Genomic DNA, 27,042 nt, shown 5'->3' on the forward strand with positions numbered 1-27,042 from the left:
TAAATACGGTGCTGTTTCTTGAACACTCTCTCTATTTTGTGAACTATGCCTGACCGTGTGGCCTTCCGGAGTATAAACATAAAAATTATTTATTTATTTATTTTAAATGCGCCGTTAATATTAAATATTTTGGAAATTAGAAACTATAATAATCATGCTGAGATGGAGAATACACAAATCTTTGTGTATTCTCAAAATATTCATGAAATTGACAAAATGTTAATTAACATTTTGTCAATTTCATGTTTTGAAGAGTATGTCAATTTCCAGTTCTGAAGAATTTGTCAATTTCAACTTTTGAATAATTTGTCAATTTCGTGTTTTGAAGTATGTCAATTTCAAGTTTTGAAGAATTTGTCAATTTCGTGTTTTGAAGTAAATCAATTTCAAGTTTTGAAATATGTCAATTTCAAGTTTTGAAGAAAATGTCAATTTCAAATTTTGAAGAATTTGTCAATTTCATGTTTTGAAGCGTATGTCAATTTCTCATTTTGAACAGCTTGTCAATTTCATGTTTTCAATATCGTAGAATCTCATACACTTAAAACTAAACAGAATCTGAAAGTGAAACAAAAAAAATACACATTAACGATATAATTTTTTTTGTTAAATTAAAAAATAAATAAATTACGGTTAATTAGCGAAAAATCCACCACCTACGCACACTACGAAACCCCAATTGCAATCCGTACATTCGTGAAATGTTTTACAACAGAGAATGAACGCTACCTGAGGACGCATCGCCAGCTTATCCGCGCAACTGGCCAGGTGCGATCACGTGACTCGAAGGCTGACGTAACGGCGGATTTATGATAATACCTTCGTGTTAAAGATAAAAGTTGGAGGATGCAACTTGGCACAGTATTGCTCCACCTCAACGATCTATCAGACTCGAGTCTTGAGAACTTGTCGAAGCGAAGTGAACGGTGCCAAGCGACCGATCAACAGCTACGTAAGTAAATTCAGTTAACCGTAAAACATGTTGCAACATTAACGATGCGATATTTATGGAGAATTTAACAGCTAAGAAATTTTTTCTTATTTATGAATTAAGGAATTCGTGTATGATAAGGATTTTTTTTACACTTTTGTCTTTGTCTGTTTGCTAGATTTCGGTTATTCTTGATCAGTATTTGAATTTTTGATCCAATGCGTTCTTTAAAGTTTTACTAACTGTTTTTTTAATCACTGCGTGAGTGATGAAGACAAAAAATAAGTACCGATCATGAGAAGTGTCATTTTTGGTTTATTACAGAAAAATGTTCTTAATTTATTAAGCTTCCACTATTTTTACTTTTGTGATGCAGAAATTGTCTTTCTAAGCTCCAATTTACGCAAACTTTTAAATATAGGTTGTAGAAATACAACTGGTAGAGAGTTAGGGTTGGCGTGTTCTTCTGCTTTATGATTTTCGTTAGGATAAAAAGAATTTCTCAGTTAATGTGATTACGTCAGTCTTAATAAAACATACTCGCGTGTAATTTATCCATATGAAGCCTTTATTTTAACTGTAGATATGATTGTTTTGGATTTTAGTTGGCAGCTGGGTTTCGTCGATATATTTATCAACAAAGCGACAGACAGGAACACGATCGTGTAATTCCTGTTTCTACCATTTTTATCTGACTTCTCCCCACCTTCTTACTTGGCTATGCCCAACCTTTGAATCGTGGAAGGACAACGAGAAAAAATACTCTTCTATACGATATTTAAACTATATTTTTACAATGTGGTCTAACATTAATATTAACAACTTATAATCCTATTTCCTAGTGAAAAAATTAATAAGATAAGATTTCTTTTTTACTTATGTCTGTCTTCGATATTGCCTTGATGTCTAATCGGAGCAATATGGCCTTAGTTGCTAATGCTCCTAAAAACCAAATAACAACAACAACGATTGATCTCTAATCTACCCTACAATACCATTCTCAAGTTTATCAATTAAATTCACGTTACGACCCTGAATAAGATTATATATACATTCATGAACAAAAGTTAAGGAAGCTATGTGTTTTCACTGAAACAACGTGTATTTGTATAACTAGAGAAATGTGTGCTATGTGTTTAATGTGCTTTTTTCAGGTTGTGCATCTCGGGAGAGGATTTAATGTTTTTATCTCCATAAACTCTGGTTTTTATTCCAGCGATACTGGCGCCTTTTAGTCTTAGTTACTTTGGGACTTAACCTCCCCATAAAAGCATTTTGAATATTTATATAACATCCACACATTCATACGCCTTCTATAAATTAGATTAAATGGTATTTTTCACTTTTGTGGGCAACGATGGGACGATTTTAACTGGTGGATAGATGCTGGAGGATGGTCATCTACGAGACTATCAATAGTGGTTATAATCGCCGTCCTCCCCACACCAGATTGAAAAAGCTCGGGTTCGAATTGCGTCAATGACGGTAGGGACTTTTGTGGCTGAGTTAGTTACTCTTAGGCGTGGACAGTAAGTTTTTTCGCCTAGCTAAACAAACAAATAGACCAAAGAACGCACGTTATTTAGACCTGGGCACATAAGTAAGTTCTTGGGTGGCCCTAATATGACAGGGTTTTTTTTTTTTTTTTTTTTTGGAGGATGGTCCAACTTCAATTAGTGTTTAGTTCTTTGGCTCTTCGGTATGTCCGAACATTTCCTTAAGTTATGGAAAGAAGTCCACAAGGCAGGACCGTAGCTGCTGTCCACAGAGAGTAACATCCAAGGATTGCTAATATCTAGCCTCCTTAACCAAACGGAACAGAGAAATGTGTCCAAGTCATCAAGAGTACACGGAATCCTCCGCACTTAAAAGTAATTTGCAATTTATGTTCCTCTAACCACCGTCAATTGGAATGGCAAACAGTGGAGTTACGATTGAGCCTCGATAGCAAATCTTGATAGTATTACATCTGAACAAAATGTGGTGAGCGATATTAGCCCTTCTAACATATGCGAATAGGAGAGCTTTGGTAATGGGAAAATAATGCTGTGGTGAAGCATCACCATTAAGGGTCCCAATTTCCTACACATCTTTTAGGACTGAAGCCTCAGAACTCCTGGTGTAATCCCTGGGTGAAAATGGTCCTCGGTTCATTTTTAAGGAGGAAAACGCGCTTCTCCATATGAGTTAAGGAATTTCTAGAAAGAGGGGGGAGGGGTACCAGAAAAAGCAGGAATGTCTCACATCTCCAGACTGAACCATGTGAGGGATGAAACATAAATTGAAATCTTCCCTTGAAAAGGAATAGGATTTATTGCCTACTCATCTACGGAATAATAAATTTATTCTGTAGTGAAATTGGGGCTCGGTAAGATTCGTGTTGCAGTGAGGTGTGATCACTCTCCCTATTAATCCTAGTGTAATTCTTTATTCCTATAATTTGTATAATTTTTGGCCACTTTATTATTCTTTCGTGACTTACGCGTTTATTGCGTTTAATAATAAATGGAAGTTATCATTTATAGATGTTTGCAGAAAATTTTATTAATCCCTCACTGCAATACAAATCTCGCCCATCCCCAATTATTTGTCAATAAAGTTTTTTACATAAATTGTCTAAAATCAGATAGTCCTATTTGTTCTGGATTTATTGATAATTTCAGTAACTCCAAGTTAATTTCCTTAGGTCCCTGTAAAAGTACAAATCGCTTTCTGTTTAGAGTTTCGTGCAATCATTCAACTATTCACTCACGTATAAATCCAGGTTTATGTCATTGGCCAAGCTTTGATAGTGTGCAGGGTAGCAGTCTCCTATAACAATAATACCGGTGTATTATTAATGGTACAGAAAGAACCATGTACGTAGAAGCATAGTCTGTCCTAAATCACGCGCAGGGCAGAAGTCCTAACAACAAAAACACTTTCATGGAGGCAGAACAATAAGATTAACATATGAATTGAATGGTAGGAAGAATTGGTAACGCTAAGATATATGCAAAGACCAAAATATCAATTACAGGTCAATAATCTGCTATCTATTAACACGGTTCTTTCTCTGTTAATGGACAGCAGTTAACTTTGTACAATTAGTTATACAAAAACTTAGGCAAGTTCCAAAACAGTAGGGGTTTAGGAGCATCAGCAACTAAGGCCATATTGCTCCGTGTGTATTGTCTGTAAATTGCGTGTGTTTTGAGGTCGATTTTCTGTTTGCTGGACGAAAAACTCGACTTTCCGGGATAAAAAACCATGCTACCCTCGCCTGGGACCGACAGAAACAAAGCGAAATTATCGTGTTGCAATAAACAATGCCATGGAGATAGAATAGTTAAGTCCTGAGAACTACTTTTCTATAGCGTGACAGCGAATTACTAAAACAACCTCGGAGTTGTTTATAATGTTCTGATCAGTCCAGGTGAGGTCGTGGATTCCATAGTAACGAATGAACAGGTGTCGTTCGAATAATTCTGATGACACACAAAGTTTTATTATCATAACAAGCCTATGAGTTGTAAAGATATTCGACTCTGAAATGGCCAGGTTCCGTTATAATCATCCTGTACTTCGCTTTTTGACTCCATAAATTTATTATTAGTTGCTGGCAATCTTCCAGCTTTATGGTTAGAATAGAAGGGATTCTCGATATTAATAAAACATAGGTTAATCGCTTTCAACAAATACACTACTGGGTAAAAGTTATGAACAAAATTAGTCTCCGTACTTATCTTTTGTGCTCATAATCAAATAATTCAGGCGGATTCGATTGGGCACATCGTCTGATATGGGAGGTTTTCAACAGAGTGGCCTAACTGCCCTCTCTCTCAGTTGGATTATGAGAGGATACCAAGTCTGAGTAATGATTTTTGAAAATCTCTACTCTACGGGGAGGTTAAACTTCGTTATTACCTTGAACATTCGTACAGCTTGAAAGACTGCTGTGAGTATTATACGGTTGTCAGCGACAATCACCTAATCTAAGGTGTCCAATCTCTTCTGCTAGATATGCATAAGCTAATTTGCATGTAATTATTTTGAAAACTATTGAGCGACTTCATAATTTATATGCATAAAACATTAAATGCAAGAATATCTAATTCTGGAAATGGCCGTTATTAGTATAATTATATAAAGGGCCGGTCCTGGTGTTCAGGGTTCTGGATGCGAGAATTAACCGTGGGAAAAAGGAACATTGTCTGGATTGAGGCTTCTCCTTTGGAATTTAGGCTCTTTTCAGACTAAGGCCAAGACGAATTGCACCTGCTGGCTTCCCCTACAAAATTAAGTTAATATTTAACTTTATAGGGGAAGATCCTACCAACTGTGGGTAGCACAGCTGGTAGGATTACCGTCCTCTCCACACCGGGTGGAAAAGACTCGAGTTCGAGTCCCGTCGATGACGGGAAGAATTTTTATGGGCCTTTTTCACAACGTGGCTGAGTTATTCGGTCTTAGGCGAGTGCAGTATGGTTTTTTCTCCCGGAAACTCTGGTTTTTCGTTCAGCAAACAGAAAATCGACCTCAAAACAGACAATATACACGGAAGAATATTGCCTTAGTCACTGATGCTCCTAAACTACAACGAAACAGACATATTCAACTTTGCCAACTGTATTCCCTAAATTAAGATCCCACCGGTTCATTATTATAAATATATTAGAATAATTTGACATTTTTATCTTTTTATTATATATTTAGAACAGTATTATTTTCTAAATCGCATTTAGAAAGCTCAGAATGTTTAGAATACAATCTTAGAAAGGACAGACTTAATGGCAACTTCTTTCTACGAGAGAACTCGTTCTCCAAAGAATAAAATTCGGAGATTTATATCTTATTATCTTGTATGAGGTGTAAATCCGGGTGGATAAGCAACGGGAAGACGGGCAAGAAACTTTTCTCTCTCTAGGGAACGCTGCCTACTTAAGTATGTGACTGCTATCAACGTGTACTTCTTCGTAAGCCGTTCCACACGTTCCCTTCTCTTCTTAAGATGCCAAGGTTTCAAGAGAAAGTTCAAGATATTAGTGACGGTGAAAAAATGCTCGCTGGTCACTTCTCCTCCACATGGGGCCTCAGACCCTCGCGGATATTCTGCGGTCGGTTAACCGCGAGGCACGATGATTTCAGGCTCTTCCACAGCGGACGATCTGGTTTTTCATCCACCAAACCGATAATACAATACACGAAACACCATAGTCTTTGCCACAAAAACTATTTAAGTTTATTAATCTATTTTACAATTAATAAAATCTTTACTCCACCAGTCTTTTCTCTTTTTTTTTTTTTTTCGGATTTCGCTGTGAATTTGACTCCAACGTTTTTATCTCCTGATCAAATTCCCAAGTTCATCCGTCAAGTTAGAAATCAAGTTTTCTCCATCCAATCAATACTGCGCTTTAACAACTACCTCATTCTAAACTCATCATAAAATTATGTACGTGTGTTCACTCCACCCAATTTCGTAATAGCCACGTGCATTTTGTTCGTACCTGTCGGCACACAAAGTCGAGGAAAAACAAAACACCTCCATAGACTGAATATGAATTATAAAAGTACAATTAATTCAAATTTTATGACCAATTGTTTTGTGCTTTGCCAAGCAAACGGGCTAAATGGAGGTAATTTTTTGTGAGAAGGGAATTTATGATGCCATCTTGTCAGTTCGAATAAAATGGAAATGCTAGCATCCAAAGTTATTTTACGATGAATTTCATAATTTATGAACTCCATAAAAATATCATTGGCATATCTGGCTGATGATTTTTCCATGAGTCATACTGTCCTGGAATACACCGCCCTGCCAAATATTAGAATCAGCTTAATAGTAGGATGGTTTATGTAGTCACAGGCCCAAAAGAATCGTCCTCTCACAGAAAGTGGAAAACGTCCGGGTTCAAAACCCGTGATTTTATTATTTATTTATTTTGTAAAGGAGGCATCCAGGTCAGCTAGTATATAATCTCTCTGCCCCTGTATATAATCTGACACATGGTGACTGGAGAGAGTCCAGGTAGTGTGTACGTTGTCGAGGCTGCCTTATGTCAAGGAGATGGGTTTATTCATGCCGTGGTACGACATATCTAAAAATTTCATTATTTATACAACATATCCTCCCCACATTTTCTTACTATTGAATACATTATGAATAGTCAAACTAACAAAACAAACTTATCTGCGAAAAGATCTAAACCTCCCAAACACTTTCTCGTTCATTTCACAAGTATACGTGGTATCAGTTCAATCACAATGATGTCCATCTCCACTTAGTCTGCGAAGCCCGACTTACTTTTTCTGACAGAATTTCAATTATCGGTTGTTTCAACAACTGCTCACCACAGTTGTCCTAATTATTCGTTGTACGATTCCTTTCGCTTCAAAGGTGGTACTTGCGCATATGTCCGCTCTGATATTCCCTCTAACAGACATTGGAATCTCCTATATTCGACTTTCTCTGGCTTAAAACCTCTCTTCCCCCATTCTGTAAAATTCATCTGTTGCCTTTTCGGATCTCTGGATTCTGCTAATCACTTGGAACTCTTTGAAGATAGATTTTCTCCAGTCCAGCTTTCCTAACGATGAGATTATTTTCCTTGGATATGTTAATGTTTACAACTCCAGCTGGCGTCCAAATTTTACTAACGCAGATCTGCCATCGTGGGTGGCACAGTTGATAGGATCGCCGTCCACCCCACATCGGGTGGAAAAGACCTGACTTCAAGTCCCTTTGATGGAGTGAGGAATTTATGTGCCTTTTTCACAACGTGGCTGATTTAGTCGGTCTCAGGCGAGAACAGCGTGGTTTTTTTCTCTCGCAAACTCGGTTTTTCGTTCAGCGAACAGAAAATCGACCTCAGAACACACAATTTACAGACGATATACACGGAGCAATATGGCCTTAGTCACTGGTGCTTCTAAAACTCTACAACAACAAACATCACACAGGTCCAGGTTCTCGAGATGCTGAGGCATTTGCAGTTAAAAATGACCTCGCACAGATTGTTCATTTTCCTACCAGAATAACAGACAATCGTAAACCATATAGCCAACACTCTTGAACTTTTCTCACGAACAACCCTTCCTAGTACCACCGAGGTGAGTGGTTCTCTGGGCGTTTCAGATCACAACTTAGTGATGGTTTCTTCTCCAATGGAGCTCTTCTTTCATGGCCATCCTTAGCTCTTGTTGTTTTGCATTGCAAGAATGCAAAATGGGATGATCTGCGAGATTTCTCTTCTTTTCCTTTCTCGGATTGCTGTTTTAAATCTTCTGATGTCAACGTTTGCTCAAATCGTGTCAATAAAATTATTCTTGCAACGATAAAATGATTTATTACATATTCCACCTTAAAATCTCGTACTTTATCTAAACCTTGGTTTTCCAATAAATGTGCTATGGCTGTTCAAGATAAGATGGTTCTATGCCACTTCAGCTAAAGACAAAGCTGACTCGCTAACATCTTACTTTTCTTTTAACTTGTGTATTGGTGATCTTGGTAAACCACCTCCTGAAATTCCCAGTACACTTCGTTCAATGCCTCTTGTGATCTTCCGTTAAAAGAATATCAGAAGAAATTCTGATAATCTGGATGCCAAGAGCTACAGTTCTTATGGTATTTTTCCGTTTGTTCCCAAATCCTGTGCTCCTAAGCTTAGTCCTGTTTTGTGTCACCTTTTTACACTTTTCTTCTGCTTGAAAAGTGGCTCATATCCAGCCAGTTCCTAAAAAGGGTGATAGATCCCGCCCATACAATTATCGTCCTATTTTTCTTACTTTTATTCTTTCTACAGTAATGGAGAAATCCATTAACCGCCAACTCCTAAACTATCTTGAAACCTTCCATCGGATCAATTATCGCCAATATGGATTCCGTCAGTGGTGATCCGCTGATAGTATACTGGCTTATGTTGTCCATCTCTATTGACAAATTCAATGGAAAAATTTGAAATGCAAGCGTTACTCTTGACATTTCAAACTCTTTTGATCATGTTTGGTATAAAGGTCATCTGAATAAGGTTCCAGCTTATGGATCGCCAAGAGTTTTTTGTAACTGGGTACCTAGGTTTCTCTTCGAATGTGGATGATGATAGATGGTTCTCTCTCTTCTAATTTCTCCACTAATTCTGGTGTTCCCCAAGGTTTAGTTATACGTCCACTCTTTTCTTGTTGTTTATTAATGATCTTCTTCCATTGACCGGAAATCCTATCCATAATTTTGCTGATGACAGCACATTGTATTCCAGTTTGAGAAACCTTGCCCTGCACAAACAGCTTCAACTTCTTGAATAACCAGTACCAATTCCTTAAAGGCTAATCTGCAAGTAATTCTCGTAGGGCAAAGATAGCTTAATTTCAATCATTGTGAAGCGCAGTCCTGTTTTATATCTCTTAAAGAGGATTCTTCTGGATTATCCTGGTTTCTAATCCCTCTTGACATAAACACGTCACAAATATTGCTTCCTCTGCATCTAAAAATCCTGGATTTTCTCTTTCGCTTTCGCGTTACTTTTCTTCTAAACAGCAACTCCCTCTGCACAAATCTCAAATCCTCTCTACTGTGGAATATTTTTTCCACAACTGAGATGGTGCCTCAACTTCTCTCAGACTTGTGTACTCCATTAAAAAGGGGGCAGTCATGTTAATTAATGGTGGCCTCTCTCTCTCTCTCTCTCTCTCTCTCTCTCTCTCTCTCTCTCTCTCACACACACACACAGAGGTTCTCTTTCTTCTACATGCCTTTTCTGTAGGTATTTCCATAGTTGCCAATTCTTCTGAATTGGCTTCTCTCTCTCTTCCAAACCAGACAGAACACGTGCCGCAACTGGTCGGCATTCTTTTACTGTTCAACTTCACCCTCATAGAACGAACTCCTCTTCCTCATTAATTTCTTCCATTTCCATATTCTGGAACAAGCTCTCCTCACATATGTTCCTTAAAAATTTCAATCTACAGAAATTGAAGTCTAATGTGAACAAGTACACTAGTGTGCAGAATTTAAGGACCAGTCAGGTTTTCACCTGTAGCTTCTCATAGGATTGGCCTGGATATGGGAAAAGCATAACAAAGGAACCTTGTGAGGTATAGAAATGATGAAGGGAACAAAACGGTATAGAGGGACTTTATTCAAAAATGGCAACATAGCACTGCTACCACGATACAGATGCATCACTGCCAAAGATGGAACAAAGGGAAGAAGTGGTCCTCAGTAGGAGATATGGTCTCCCCTAATGCCGATGCAGGCTTTGCACCGGCTGTCCATATTTAGAACAATGTTGTTGATAGGTTATTGCGGTAACATCGTCCATTCCTCTGTCAGCGCCATCTTCAGCCGGTGAACATTTCTGGTGGGTGTGGACGTGCCGCTAGGCGTCTCCCCAGAGCGTCCCATATTTGTTCGATGGGATTTAGATCTGCGGAAACGGGCAGGCCAATCCATACGAACAATGTCCTCACTTTCCAAAAGCATATCAACAGCTGCAGTTCAATGGGGTGTGGCGTTATCATCCATAAACACGAACTCGGGGCCAACGGCACCTCGGAACAGACGCACATGGGGAAGGATTACCTCAGCACAGTAGCGTGCATCGGTTACAGTACTGCCTTCCAATATCTGAAGTTGTGTACGTCCATCCAAGATAACGCCTCCCCAGACAAGAACACCTCGACCGCCATATTGATCCTTTTCAGTGATGTTTGCGGGGTGATACCGTGTGCCAACCTCTCTCCAGATCAGCTGACGTCCAGAATCGCTGCTGAGACTGAATCTACTCTCATCAGTAAAGAGTACCTTATGTAAAGATTTTGTGGTTGTAACCTTTAGAAATCGTGTTGGTCCTTAAGTTTTGCACACCAGTGTATGTTCTTTCATCTCCTCAACCCACGCACGGTACTAAGAACTGTAGGTTTTAAATACCTTTTCATGTTTGGGTTTTAAAAAAACAAAACAAATCCCACGTTAACAAATAACTTTTTGTTTTTCACCAATTTTCTCGCATCTGAGAAATTAAAAGAAATTGAATTTTCTTTAAGTAGATTTTTTATATCAGAAAAATCGCTATCTTAAAATCCAAATGAAGTTCTTTACAATATTTCATGAGATTTATACTATCCGTAATTCTCAAATCACCGTTGTGTAAAAATCTGAGAATATACCAAAATGTTTACAAAACAAGAATGCAATGAGCAATTTTTAAAAATAAATCTGTTTTCAATAAATAAATAATTACTATTTAAATTCTTAATGGTGGATTGGAAATTATTTGATTGTCTCGTGTCTACCACTGGAGCATCTTGAGTGGTATCATGGTTCCATTGTACGTTCCATTGTTCTGGACAATGTCCACTCATGAGATTAAAAGTCGTGGTATTGGCATTCAAAACTTCTTCGAATGATTTATTTATTCCACCTCTTAAAAAACAGTTTGTACGCTTGTTAATCTCCACTCCCACCTTGTTTCTCACTTTGGTGAAAATGAAGAAGCACATTTGTAAAATATCTCCCCACCCACTATCTATTTTCCAGATGTCCTCAAATATAATCTGCGCACCGAATAAAAATATGAGGATTGTTCATTTAAAACACGTTCCACGCTTGACATTTCCCAGAAGGGTGGAGGGAAACGGTGTATGTTAAAACCAACACGTCGACATGCTAGTACATAACAAGATTCGCTTCGTTTGCTTTTCGTTTACGATTTTGTGTGCTCAATATTTGGTAAGGAATCTCAAATAGATGATGCTTGTGTAAAATAAATTCGTAACTGAGTTGGCTATTTTTGCTGAAAGATGCGATTGAGAAACCGGAGTCTCAACTTTCCAATATGTGGTGGAAAACATCTGTCTCCAAGAGCAAAAAAAATGCCAACCCCAGATTTTTGTAAGGAAAGATATGGTAACCTTTAGACTCTCTAAAGAATGGGGCACCAACATTAACTTAGAACGGTTAGCTGAAACTTTAAATCTCCTTCTTTTCGCATCAAATAGCCGAACAACTGACAGAAGGAATCATTCCACTTCGCGTTATCGCACGCTCACCTGCTCGGAACTCAATTCATCCTTCTTTCAAAAGATGCGCTGGTGGGCACTCAAACAATATGTCCAATTTGTCATCACGTGATTTGTTTTCCACCGCAAAAAGCTTTAAAAAGATGTAACTTCAATTCGGATGACGAAGGCAAAGCACTCTACAAAGAATGAATCTGCCGAATGAGTTTTGTGAAGAAAGAATATGTAGATTGGTGAAGCAATGGTACACCCATGTAGATGATGAAGGCGAATTTTTCATAAAGAAAACTTTTAATGCTTTTAAATGTGTTTTTTAATTGAAAACCAATCGCGTACACTTGGTGATCATTTGCCAAGGCATTGACTCCACTAGATATTTGAAGACGTCTGTAAACATCTAGTGTTCCAAAACATCCCACAGGTGTTCAATTGGATTGAAGTAAGTAAGGCGAATTTGGAGGTCAATTAAGATGGGTGACATCTTCACTTCATTCCTTGAACCATTCATGCATAGTACGGGCCCGATGAGAATGCGCATTATCGTCTTGGAAGATTCCGTTTCTGTCCGGGGTAAAAATGGAACATGGCACTGCGCACATATTCTTCTAAGAACTGACGGTAGACCGCACCAGTGAAACTTTGGTCCATACGCACCAAGAGTTCTTGTTCTTGCCACATATTTAGCAACTACCGCCACCTGCCTGGATAGTCATGCACGATGGATTCAATCCTCCAGGGTCCAGCCAGCTTTGTTTAAACTACAGCATTCGCCGTTGACGATGATCAGATCAGCGCGAGGAGAGGGTGTCTCTTGGGGTCGTCTGCTGTGGAACCCCATACGTCTGGGTGGGCGTCGCATCGTCATTTAAGATATTGTTCTTGCATTCCCCATATTGTATTGCGATGTCAATTGTCACACAGCGACCTGTCGTTGAGCCCGTACAACGCCCTGGATAATTGATTTACCACGAACATCCACCTTACATAATCCTTTACATTTCCGTTGCCAGAGGTGGTTTTACCCATTGGACACCAATCTATTGTACCCATTAACCATAGTGGGCCGTGAGCAACCTACGAGACGTGCCGTTTCCAATAGGAAAGCACCCGACTCATGAGCTCTTCCATCATGCCCTTTTGAAACTCCGTGGTAACATTTTTTTTTTCTTACTACGTCCCACCACTTTGATTTGCACAACCGGATGCAAATTATAACTGCTCTAGAATACGAAGCTGTTCGGCTTTTTGTACTGCGAGCTATGCGAAATAGTCCATTGCGAATGGGGTGGTCACAGTTCAGTGATCACTGAATGCATATTTTACTCCAAAAAAGTGTTCGGACAACCTTGTTTTTATGGGTCACTGGATCTTTCCCAGATCGAGAAGTGACTGAAGTGGCCATGGCAGGTAGAGCAGAGCGTACTAGTTTCGAGAGGGGCGTTATTGTTGGATGTCACTATTCTGGTTTGTCGGTTCGTGCAATTGCTGACAGCCTACACCATTCTAGGTCAACTCTCGGGGAGGTTGTCATGAAATGGAAGTATGGTGGTTCCACAGCTCCATAGAAACTTGCAGAAAGTCACCAAGGCTCGCTCCATGACCAGAGAATACTCGGAAAGGTAGTACTAAAACCTCGTCAGACATCCTGGCGAAATACCAATCGGAAGTTCAAGGCATCAAAGGTTGAGCTCTGAGCGAACACACTACATACGAATATGCACAGCCTTGATTTTCGTGGTACAGCGGCTGCGCATAAGCCAAATATCGCCAACCGCAATTAGTGATCTTACCTTGCATAGTGCAGTGAATGCTATAATTGGTCCAGAGAGCAGGAGATGTTTCATGGCATGACGAATCCGCTACACCTTATAACGACCAGATGGGTGGATGCAAAGAATCCCTAGAAGACATTTGCTGCCAGTTGTTGTGCTTCCAAGTGTGGTGCGAACAGTGAAGTTCGGAGGAAGTGGGACTGTTGTATGGAAGTGTTTCTCATGGCATGGAAAACGCCTACATTTATCATTTTGTGCGGTTCCATCAACCTAGTTTTTTGGTATAGACCTGTTTGTTTCAACAAGATAATACCCTATTCAGTACATCCCGTGGTGTTCGAGAATACATTATGGATATGAATGTATAAAAGTTAGAATGGTCGGTGCAGAATTTTTATTTGAATCCCTTGGAACACATCTGGAATGAACTGGAACTTCGAGCGAGGGCAAAATCAACAAGTCCCACACTGGTGTCTAGTCGTAGCTCAGCTAGTCGCTGCACCATAGAGGAAATCGAGTTCTGTACTTGCTTCAATCTCCTTCGTTGGTGGAAAGTCTAGCCAGGAGAATTGGTGTGTCATTGGGAGAAAATTACACGCTATTGAAGTGAGTGGCAGTGACGTCAATGTGAACCGATGTGTGTCCGGATATCTTTTGGAGGGTAGTGTATAAGTATGCGATGTAGGAACGATTTATGTCTGAATTACAATTGTCTCTGAATGGCTCGAGGAACATTCCCAAGATTTTTGACATCCGCCTAGTTCTCCACATCTGAATCTGAGAATGTTTGGGATATCTTTGTAAGGACAGTTCTGCTTCTTAGTTCTCTGCCGACCACAATATGACAGCGGACAAATATCCTGATGGAAGAACAGTCAAATACAGGACTAGACTCCTTCAAAAATCTAGTGGAATCCATACCACAATATGCGTTGTAATTCGGACAAAAGGTGGTCCTATTATATTGAATAAAGGTTTGCAATATTTATTTTTTTGCCAGAGACTGCAGCTTTTCGTACACTGCACTAACTCTAGCAGTCTGGTCACTGGTAGTTGAAACTAATACTGCGTTCAACTTTGAAGTAATTAACGAATACACGAAACCAGGTGTTGCAGGAATATGAGAGAACTATAAAGTTCTCATATTCCTGCAACACCTGGTTAGTGGCAGTGATGAGAAAAATCGACAAATGGATTATCGAATAACCAATCGGTGACACGCTGCTTTAATCGCAGATTTATTCTACTGTTTGAAGACCAGCCGAATAGTTGTACAATTTTCATTCGATTGTCCCAATCATTCTACTCTTTTTCACTCTGAAATTTTAATCCTAACTTCTTAAACGAACACGTCATTGAGTAATTCTCCCATTGGTCAGTTGATAAAATATACAGGATTACATTAGAGTGAACAGTCAATACAATGAATTGGATGAAGGCCAAAATTGTTTTATTTCATCTGGATTCACCGCTGGAAAGGACATTGATAGATTATGTAATCGTGAAAGTTCTGTTACAGAATTAGTTCTTAAAATGTGTATTTGAGTCCCGTGCAATATGTTTGCACACTTCATTTCTGCCAAGAAAGAAGATATGTAATAATGATGACAGTTATAGGCTGTGTGCATTTTGCGTGTTTCTGGATGAAAAATCTAACCATTTCGGGAAATGTTGTTATTGGGTTTCAGAAGCATCGGCAACTAAGGCTATGTATATTGTCTGTAAATTGCATGTGTTCTGAGGTCGATTTTTTTTGTTTTCTGGACGAAAAACCATGCTACCCTCGTCTGAGACAGACTAACTCAGCCACGTTGTGAAAAAAAGGTCCATAAAATTCCTCCTGTAATCGACGGGATTCGAACTCAGTTCTTTTCCACGCCATGTGGGGAGGACGACGATCCTACCACCCATGAGGGCTTTCGGGAAGTGAGATTCACCGTTCTATCTCTCGTCCGAAATCCACTCACTCAGCCACAGGGTGAAAATAGCCTAGAAATGTCCCTCCCGTTCGCAAGGGGTGAAAGGAGGGACAAGGTGTTCTCCTCACTCCAACTTTGGCCCGATTCAGTCGACCAATTCAGTCCGTGTGCCCGGCCAGTCTTCTAACAAATCATTAGAGTCTCATTGGCTTTAATGTGAATTAATAATACTCAAAGATTGGACTAACTTTGATCTAAGGTTACAGTTATGCAAATGAGATCATGAATGGCCAAAAACAGCTAGTTGATAATCCATGGAAACCCATCCTAAGGCGACCTATTTTTACATGTATTCATGTTTATGAAATGGTTCCTTAGCTTTTGAGCACCACGGTACAGAAATTGAAATCTTGCTGCTCGGTTCTTGTGGACAAACCAACAAAATCATTTTTCTTCTCAATACTGTTGACCAATTTTCGAAAATGCGAGACTTTCACAGCTTATTGAGTTCTTTTTATCTCAAATTCGAAACATAAGTATCGGCTAGACGAACTCAGACTTTTTTTCCCGTGACCTCCACCCCATCTAATTATTCAAGTCCAATGTGACTTTTCAGTGAGAATCGAAACAGAAACGAATGAAGCCAGATAAAAAGCAAATAATTTCTTCAGATATGAGGATTTATTCGAATGTCCGTGTTTTTTCTTTTTCCATCATGCTCGTTAAAGTCTTTTTTTAGCCATATCGATGCCACCAATGTGGTTCTTCAGAAAAAACAGTCATCATTTCAAATAGCAATTAATGTTTCTTTTAAACGTTGTTATAAATCTTTGAAGAGCAGAGGTATTGTACTCGCTTTTAGAAGAACCAAGGACTCTTTTTTTTTTTTTTTGGGAAATCTTTTCTACAAAGACATAATGAGTGGAATTTTAATAGCTTTAATTCGATAGAATTCATCAAAAAGATTATGAAATAACTTTGTTAAAGATCTCTTTTCATCATTTTAAGTCTCGAAATAATTTTTTCTGGCATTGAGAAAGCGATAAACTTTCTAAAGACAGAAGAATTTCTATTTGAGAATACCAAAGTTCGGTAAACTCGCTTTTAACTGTAAAAATACAGGCTGATCATAAAAAAAGTTCCATTTTTGCACTGGAGATCCGGAGACAAACTTATGTTACCATATACATTTTTACTTGATCTATGACTAATGAAATCCTTGTAAAACTTTCAACACGAAAGCAACCATCTGAAAATATACGATGAAGCTTTCTTTGCATCATTTGGTAACGAATCTAAGTCACATCTTTCTGTGAAAAAAAAAACATCGAAAGATTCGACTGCAGTGGTGCCAGCCACACCGTGACTGGAAAGTGGAAAAAGATCATACGCTCTGGCAAGTCTCAATTCGTATTTTTTCACCAATACTAGGGTGAAAGCGTGTTGTGAACCACATGAAACCATTCAGACTGTCTCGTGTCCGACATTCGTGTGACTGGAGTATCATGGTATGGTCTGTTGCTACGAACAGGGTCTGCTCATACTATTAGAAGGTTGTGTTACCTCCAATGAATGTCTTTCTGTATGTGTGGTATTGCTGGTGGCTCCTAGCATTTTCCCATCTCCACCTTGTTCATCTGTGGTGGTGTGGTACCTCTGCAGAGCGGGCTCGAAAAAAGTGTTGGCTTGTGTGTCAGCCTAATGTGCGTGTGTTGTCGTATTGCCTGTGCTAGGCCAACCGGCCACCAGGGAGCAGCCAACACCTGAGCGGCTGCTGCCCAGTGCACGTCCCTGAGCACGTGGAGCCTGGCCTAGGACCACCATCATAGTAGTGCTAAAACGCACAAAATTCCGCACCCACCGGAGATAGAGCAATATAGGCGTGCGCCAGCAATCCAGCTCCCAGGTTGCCCAAACAATGAATATATCCTTCTGATGTATCGAACCAACCTTGCTCTGCAATGCTTCATTTTTACCCGGATTGCGACGAATCCTTTAAAAAAGACGACGCAGCTATCCGTCGAGTAAAAATTGTATCTGAATGGTTCGAGGAACATTCCAAAGATATCCAACAGCTACGCTGGCCGCCTAATTCTTAGGTCTGACTCTATTTCGGAATGTCTGGTGTAAGTTGGAAAAGGTAGTTCGGCTTCGCAAGTTGTTGCCCACCCTAGTACAGCAGCTGACAAATATCGTGAAGGAAGAATGGTCAAATCTGGAGCTGTACTCCTCAGACAACTAGTGGAATCCGGTCACGACATGCACAAGCTGTAACTCGTGGAAAAGGTGAACAACTGGATATTGAATAAAAGTTCCTAATTATTTGGCCAGCGAGTATATAATTTTTATATTATAGGTATTTTCTTGATTATTCCTTTATTTTTTGCATTGAAGCTACATTTCTTCTTCCAAGAAGAAATTATTGGTAGGAAGTATTGAACAATTTGCATTCTTCTAATCAATCTTTCTAGAAAGATGCCCTTCTAGATGTCTTCAACGTTGAAGTGGTACGATGTATCCGATCCTAACAAAAGTCATATGACGTCCCTCTGATTGCATAAAATTGCATGCGACTATGAATATGCAAATATTTAGACATAGAAAGATGATCAGCATCAAACTCATAATTCATTTATCACACCATCTTTCAGTTGGGGAGGAGATGGCCGTCCCCACTACTGACGTCACTGATGGTTGTTAAAAAATCAAAATGGAAACGAACAATCTCGTAGCAGGTTTAATAACTTCTACTTTTCATCTCAGAAGAACATAATTGCGCTCTCTATGGACGAAACCGCACAACCCCAGGGGCTGCATCTCATGCTACCATGGAGCTAAATGGTGAATTTTAAATGCAGGTCATAAATACCGAATTTTTTACCAACTAAACAGAGAAAAGATAGCCAGTCTCTGATCTTATCAAATAGCAATTAATTCGAAACCTGGATTGGCTAGCAACTCTTATGATGTATTGGCAATCAACATATTAGTCCGTTGGGCAGTTTACCACAAACTTCGAAACTTTTGATTCCTTAACGAAAGAGGATGTTCCTTGCTGTTAGAATAAAATGGAAATATTGCGTGAATAATAATTTAAGCTCCGAAAGTAAATTAGAGTTCAATGCCGACAAGAGTCTTAGAGGCTGAGCCTCATTAATCATTTTGAGAAACCTAATTTTCTGAAACTTAATTTAGACTCATCACATAACGTCTTTAGATGTTGGCTCGGTCTGTGTCAAGGACTTTTTGTCCAGTATAATTACCGTTCTTTCGATCTCTGACACAAAGCTCTTGTTAATCCTAAACTCTAGTAAATTAGTTTTCATCTCTTACACCATGCAGCGAACGTCATCAGCTGAGGTTTCAAGTAGCTGTACGCTACAAGATTTTAGAGATTAGGGATTCTCCCACCCATCTACCCGCTCCTTGCCGAAGCAGTAATGAATACAATCTTTATACTAAGAGTTAATCGCTGCATGCCAAAGATCACTTGCGTAAGTTCATCGAGAGGTTCTGCAACTGACTCAACTGTGTCCACAGCTTGTAGATGAGTCTAGAAACGTTACTGCTGAAACATACCCCCTTTTGTGGTTAATAAAGACTATAAAAAGTATACAAATAAATGTCAGATTGAAATTAGGAAGGATTTCAATCTGTCGTTGGCATCTGGCAAATTTTATGAAAAACTCCAACACTGGATTTCAACCTCCATGGTTTAAACCAATAAGATTATAAAGAAATAACCCACATTATTAAATCACATTTCTTTTGTATCGGGATGTCTTAATAACAATGTCCAGTTACTTCCAACATTTGGACAACTTCGTATATCCTATAATCTTCTCCTGAAAGACGAAAAAGTTCTGCCCACTGCACGGACCGCGAACCACCAACACTCTACATAATAACTCTGACATCAATACACAGCTGTGTATGTGTACACAACGAATCTCCAATACCGAAACCGATTCAATTAACCCTCATAAGGCTGCGTTGCTAGGGCTACACAGCTGGCCAGTTTCCACTACACCTGTAAATGACCAATTAGCGTAATAGACCTTCGTACCTTACTTCTAGGTAGAAGGTCTCTTTTTTTTTGTTGTTTTGACCTTCGCAATTTCTAGATGGAGTTTGTTTTTTCTCCCTGGAATATCTGTCATGAACCTTACAACGGTAATATTTCATCTGGCGAGTTAATATTGTACGCATGCGTCTAAGTAATCGAGCACGCTCTTCAATGAGCCTTATTTGTATTCGCTGTCTCTGCAAAGGCTGACTTTCCTCTTCTCCCAAGAGGAAAAAATTTCGAAATATAACAGCAAACGAAATCTTTCCATATCCACATAGTGATATTCGAGAGTAATACGTGTGCACACTCTTTCATTTCTATGCGCGCTGATCTGTATGTAGCCTCACGTTCAAAATCCCTACACTCTCAGCTATCTCAGTTTGACGATAAAGAGGAACCTTGAATCTTTCATTCGATCCATGCATTGTTAATGGTAGTATCTCTGGTATCGTACGCCATCTGGTGGAATAAGACAAGAAGAAAAAAGTTTCTGCCGCGTTTTCCCAGCTGGGATATTAGGGAACGTGTGGCTTAAATATTTCAATAAACAGAGGACGTGTATGTTCTTGGAAGCAGAAGGAGACCAACAGGGTTATTGCGTAGTCTGCACTGTTTATAATATGTGACTTTATGTTCTGTCTGTGTTTGCAAGGCAAGGAAGGAAAGAAGGATCTACTTAGAAGTATACACATATTACTCAGTCAACACACGAAACGAGTTATTGAAATTCTGGGGTATGATAAACACATTTTTTCTTTGGAAGAATTTTTCAATGGCTTGTTTTTTTCTTGGTAAAGGACACTGCTGTGTTTTTCGCTGGGTGTAATATTCTTTTGAAGTGGGCGTGACTTTCCATTGACAATTAGCAAACTGTAAAGATATTTTGAAGTGTGAATATAAGAAAACAGAAGTCCCTTGAAGGATGGCAACATTTTCGTCAAAAACAACGCACACGATGTGGCACGTGATTTGAATAGATATTTTGGAACTATCTTTGGAACTGCTCACTGGACAAAAAATTAGAACCCGTTATTCAATAGGGCCATCTTTTTTTCCGAGTTACAGCCTGCACACATCGTGGATGGACTGTACTACATTTCTGAGGAAGTCCAGCTTCAGATCTGACCATTCTTCCATCAGGATATTTGACAGCTGCTGTGGAAGGGATATTGTATCCATTTTTTGCACACCGGACCTTCTGTTCTCATGAGTAATTCGCTTTAACTTCCTGTGGTCGTTCTTGGAGCATCGACTTTGTGCAGCGCTTCTTCCTTTTAGAGCTGCATTTTCTTTTCATCTTCCATTCGTTGTGTACGTTTTGAGATGATCGTTTTCGACTCACCACTGGATTCCTTCCTTTGTTTTCTCAATTGTGGTTCCCGCTAAACGCGCTTAAATAATAACACCTTTCTGACAATTGGAATATCACCAATCTTCTCCATGATAGGATCGACTAAGAACCTCCTGGAAAGCGAACAGTACTTATCTGATGCCAAGAAACTTGTAATTAACTTATATTTTCATACCGTACGTTTAATTATCAGTTGCAAAAGGCTTCTAATTTTTTTGTCCAGTGAGTGTATGCATGTGTGTGTAAAGCAACTAAGGCTATAAGGCGACAGTATATTGTCTACAAGTTTCGCGTATTATGCGGTAGATTTACCTGTTTTACTCGACAAAAAATCCAAGCTTCCATCAGAAAAACCATGTAGTTCTTATTTGAGACTGAACTCGGCCACGTTGTGAAATAATCCCATAAGTTCCAAGCGTCATTGATGGCATTCGAACCCGGGCATTTTTCGTCCCGTGTGTGGAGGCTGGTGATTATATCCACAGTATTACCCGTGAGGGCTGGTAGAGGAGATAAACGATGGAGACAAATTTAAAATCTTGGGTAGAAACAGAAGGCTGGTTCTCTTGAAGTTTACCTTCAAGCAGCGTGTTGTATGTTAATGAAATTAATCAAATGTCCAAAGTAGCCGAGGCGGAGAGTTGCTCAAGTTCGAAATGGAAATGGATGGCCATTTTTTTTCAAGATGGAGAAAAGTATGACTTTTTTTCTTTTTTCTCACAGAGAATGAAAAGTTTTCCTTTTATCATTTTGGCCATTCTAGTAAGGGACTAACGTTCGAATCCCTATCACTGACGCCAGGAACTTTGTGGTCCTTTTGAACTCCATGGCTGAGTTAGTCATTCTTAGACGTAAATAGCAAGGTTTCCCCACCCGGAAAGTCGGGCTTTTCGTCCAGAAAACTAACCAGAGAATACACGCAATTCACAGACATAAATACAATGGACAAATGAATTCCGGGTGGCCCAATCGTGACATTTTTAATATGGTTTCTAGAAGATAAATCCACATGCCCGATGGTCTATCCATTACTCAAAAATGGATCACTGAAGTAGCGCTCCACTTTCAATGTTTCTATGAAACAGTGGAAAGGCTGAAACTAAGTCATTCTATAATCTTGTGCAAAGAAAAGCGCTGTAGATTACTAAAATGAAGCCCTCGTGGGTGGTACAGTTGCTAGAATCGCCATCCTCCCCACACCGGGTGGAAAAGACCTAAGTTCGAATTCCATCAATGACGCGAGGAATTTAAGGGCGTTTTTCCCAACGTAGTTGGACGTGACATGTGAGGAACAGTATGCTGCTCTCAAATTTTGTTTCCCTCTCAAGAGAACATCAGCTGAAGCTTAAGAAATGTTAGTGTTATGGTGAATCTAAGTTTCCATACAACACAACCTGCAAATGGTTTAGAATATTTAAAGATGGACGTGGAAATTTTTCTTGTTTCCAAAGTTAAAGAGTAAAGCATTTCCAGTTGTCAAAAGAAGTTGTAAAGACACCGGAGACGATTCTCAAACGCATGTTTAAAAAATGGTTTCCACCATGTTTTTTTAAGAATGGCAGAAACGTTGGAGTAAGTGCATTTCATCAAATGGGGACTACTTTTGAAAAGGACCATCAAAGTTTGGATGATTAATAAAAGTATGCTGTGGAAAAATAAATTATGATCATTCTTATCGAACAACCATCGTATATGAAACCCCCAGTTGTCTGAAATCATCTGAAGATTTCTTAAAGGTATTTAGATTGTGTTTGAATCTTATTTCTTGAAGAATCATTAAAAAAATGTTTTCAACGAAACCAATTTCCGTATATAAGTGTGGTTTTTTGCCGAGAAAATTCATTATTTAAAGAAATTCCTTCTAAGGGATAGTTGGGTCTAACGAGTTGGAACATGCTCTACTGACAAGAACAAAATATGAAAGAAAGAAAGAAAATACCATGAAATGCATGGCACGGGTTCACTTAATACTCCTCGCACGATAGCAGACAAACAGGATTCAAAACAAGTAAACAAACCCGACATCTGCCATATTCTGAACTCTAAGACTAAGTAAAAGAGGCGACAAGCATGGAATAGCATCCAGTTTATTTTTGCCATCTCATTTTGCCCAAATTGCTGCTGACAGACGACTATAAGAGGAATTACGTTTATAGGTTGTGTCGTTTGTCTCTGAGAAACGCCACCTACAAGCAAACTACTTGAACGAGGGAAAACTGCAGAGCATCACAACTTCTGAGATTGTTGTTGGCAGACGTAAGGAAAGACGTCTGCCTACTACCATCCACGGTTGTTCTTTTCGATCTAGCACATATCCTTAAAGAAGCTTTGGCGTCCCTAATGGAACAGCCTCCAGTTTATCTCATACTACTTCCTTAAAGAAATAAATGCTAATGTCTGTCACGACTTTTGAGGTTTTTGTAGTAAAGAAAGCAAGATTTACATCCCTCCCCCTTCTGATTTTTCTTGATTTCTGTAACTGGAACAATGGTCGTAAGATAAAGAAAATGGTGGATTTTAAACCTTAAAAGTTGACTCAATTCTAAGTGATTTGCATGTCGAAATATGGAGATTATTGTACTCTGTTTTTGATTTATTTTTATTTCTCTATTGGTGGATATCGTGAACGCTCCTAGATCTGTCCAACTGTCTTTGAACTGAAATAATTGTTTAATAATTTTAGTGCCCTCTGGCGATCAACAATCGCTGATATTTCGAAACGGTGCCCTCTGGGTGGTTGTATTCGCGGAGAATAAGTAATATTACTCTTCTCCATTGGTGAAGCGTTACTTATTGAAAGCAGTGCAATACCTCGGCCACTCGTTGTGAAAGACGGTGTTTTTGCAAAGATATTATTGGACTTCTGAAAGAACTAGGTGTCTTCCATAAATCAGAATCATAGATGCCTCAAAATTAAGTTTAAAAGCAGTTTTCTTTCTTAATGGCAAAGAATTTCCATCAGTTGCTGTGTTTCATTCAGTTGGACTTCGTGAAAGCATGTCTAAGATTCTTTTTTGCTATAAAATACCAGGATTATGGTTGGAACATATGCAGTGATCTTAAGATTTGCTTGTTGGTTTGCAGGGGATTTCACAAAATATTGTTTTTTGTCTTTGTGGGACAGCCCTGCGACAGAAGAACATATGTTGTGCAATATTGGGACAAGCGGGACGAATTCATACCAGGACAATGTAATGTAAATTATATTCCTTTAGTGCAATCAAACAAAGGTTCTTCTTCCACCGCTGCACATCAAATTTGGACTGATGAAAAATTTCGTGAATGGACTAGACAAAGAAGGTAACGGATTTGCATACTTGAGAAGTGTTTGCTAATTTAACATATGCCGAACTTAAGGAAGGAATTCCTTCGATGTGATTGAATCCGAGTTAAAGGAGGTTGAACTGGCAGCATTGCGATTATTTAAGGTGGTAGTTCATGGTTTTTTGGGTAATAGGAAAGGAGAAAACTATGAAATATTGGTGTCTAATTTACTTGAGTGCTACAAAAACGTCCAATGTCGTTAAATTCATTTTCTTCATTCCCATCTCGGTTTTTTCCCTCAAAAATCTTGGAGTGATGAATAAGAGTTATAGAGAACGTATTTTTTGACACTTGTATTAGAAACTTGGATTAATCCCTTTATTTTAACATTAAACGTTGGTACATCTTTTAATGTAGACGTGATAGAGACCTTTTATGGCGATTTTAGGAATCGGCGCATTTATTTCCTCCAGAATTGCATTTTCATTGCGAAGTTTTTTTTGTTAACTACTGTAATTAATGTTCCGCTTCTTGGCTAGACGAAATATTTATTTATTTTTGGAAAGGAAATTGCGCGCGTTTTGTTATTTCATGTTGGTGTTACGTCAGAGGTGAAACCAGCAGGTGGTAAACTGGTAATCAACGCTGATTGAGCTTGTTAGTTGATCTGGCCCACAAGAATAACGGCATTGTTTTCTGGGTAAGCCAGCCCATTACCAAAGAAACAATCAATAGCGAGTGGGGGGAAGTCTAACGAGACTCGCCTCGATTATTCATTACTCTCACGTCTTGAGACTTTAATTAGAATCGGGATTACTCTCCAATTGACTGTGGCCATGGCTGTAGGTCGGATGGCCTCTAAGACCTCGCTAATTTACCACTGAATCAGCGATTTCCGATGGCTTAACTCCTTGCACATTTCCGGTATATAATCAACTTCTCTGTTCCCTTTTAATCTCTCTTTCTCTATCTCCATTTCTCTAGCTGACTGCTTATCTTTCTAGCATTCTTTGTTTTTGTCTCTCTGTCTACAATTTTCCAATCTCTCCACTTCCCGTTCTTCTTACCTCTTTTCCTTTTATGTCTTTTTCTTTCTTTATCTTTTTTTCTGTCTCTCTATTATCGAGTTTTGTCTTTCGGTTTTTTGTCTTTCTCTCTCTCTGTCCTTTTTCTTCCTGTCTGTCGATTCTAGTATCTTCTTTTTTTGTCTATCGTTCTGTTTTCAGTCTTTCACGCTTTCTCTGTTTATACTCCGGGACGACCACACGGTCAGAGGAGTTCACAAGATAGAGAATACGAGAAACAGCACCGTATTTATCAGTCAGACTTGAACCCCGGTTACTCAAAGCACGTACTTATGTAACGTCATGCCTGACCACTCCACTACGCCATTTTCCTCAATGTATGTTTCTATTAAAACTGTCTTAAAGAGACCAAGTTTTAATACAATAAATGGGATGTCTTTCTTTAATCTTTCTCAATTATTAAAGTTTTTTTTGTTTAATTGGATTACATTGACCACTTTTTAGTCCAAGCTAAACTCATACCGCGCAAGTTACGCATAGGGATCCATAATACCGTGGTTGCCACTGATTTGTCTCCACAATCGTCATAAATCTGATTTTTTATCTCCACTTTTATTTCCATGAAAGTAAACCTATACATGTGCTAAATGTCCCATTTACGAATTACAGGGAAGATTCCAGGAAGAGCAGAATTATGACAATGCAGCCCCTTCGTGAAATATTTACTGCTTTGAATGAACTTGGAAAACTTGCAGGAGGGGAATCTCTTGGTAGTTTGCAACTATAAACCAAACCTATAACCACTTAGCAGAACTTGTAATCTGAGAACTGATCTACCTCAATAACGAGGTATTTGGAATTACACGCAAACAGGCACGATTTTCTGAAACCTTCAATAGTTGTTTAAAAATAATGGCCCTCGTGGGTGTAGCACAGTTGGTAAGATCGCTGTCCTCCCCACACTGGGTGGTAAAGACCAGAGTTCGAGTCCCGTTGATGACGGGAGGAATTCTTATGATGATTTCCCACACATAGCCCAGTTAGTCTGTCTCAGGTGAGAGTACCATGGTTTTTTCTCCATGGAAACTGGTTTTTCATCCAGCAAACATTCGCCGATGCTCCTAAAAACCTACTACAACAACAACAGCGTGGAAAGTCGTTAATTTATTTACTAGCAACGTTGGTCATAATGAATTATAAAACGAAACCCAAAAGTAATTTACAGCGTTTTGCTTTTTATGGTGTATATTTGTAATTAGCGTGTTGTTTTATCTTCATGGTTAAATATTGGAAATCTATTGCTTGGGGCTTTTCACTCCCAATGGTAAAGATTAGTCTATCATTGTATTAGTTTAATATTGTTGGAGAGCTTCGAATGATGAAAAATTTCGAGAATGATTATGATATCTTCGAATTTTCCACAATATTTAGGTTAACTGCTCTGTCGAGGAGATGTCCTGCTATTTAAAATTAACCAGGGAGAGTTCAGTCATAAAGTTACTGATATCTTGGCACATGGGAGGCCATAATTTCTTAAATCTCATTATTGTCTTGTCAAAACAAAAACACTTTCTGGCGATTACCAAAATGTAATTGCAAAATAAAAATAAACTCGTAAAATGAGACCATAGTTTCTTTCTTTTTATTTAGGCTGAAAGTTCCTCAAGGAGTCGTTCGAATTTAGAATTTATATATACACTATCTAAACAA

At 38.8% G+C, this 27,042-nt stretch overlaps 1 protein-coding gene across 1 annotated transcript in view; it reads left to right on the plus strand.

Moving 5' to 3' along the window:
* The first annotated feature begins 831 nt into the window (after positions 1-831).
* Positions 832-27,042, plus strand: part of LOC150079598 (uncharacterized) — an 86,148-nt gene continuing 59,937 nt past the window's right edge. Inside the window, exon 1 of the mRNA XM_090382431.1 lies at positions 832-952. The gene's annotated coding sequence lies outside the window, so the exon portion shown is untranslated. The remainder of the gene's footprint in view (positions 953-27,042) is intronic.

This window comes from Mastigoproctus giganteus, chromosome 10 (genome assembly GCF_048544385.1).
Source record: "Mastigoproctus giganteus isolate SK-2022 chromosome 10, ASM4854438v1, whole genome shotgun sequence".
Lineage (NCBI taxonomy): Eukaryota > Metazoa > Arthropoda > Arachnida > Uropygi > Thelyphonidae > Mastigoproctus > Mastigoproctus giganteus.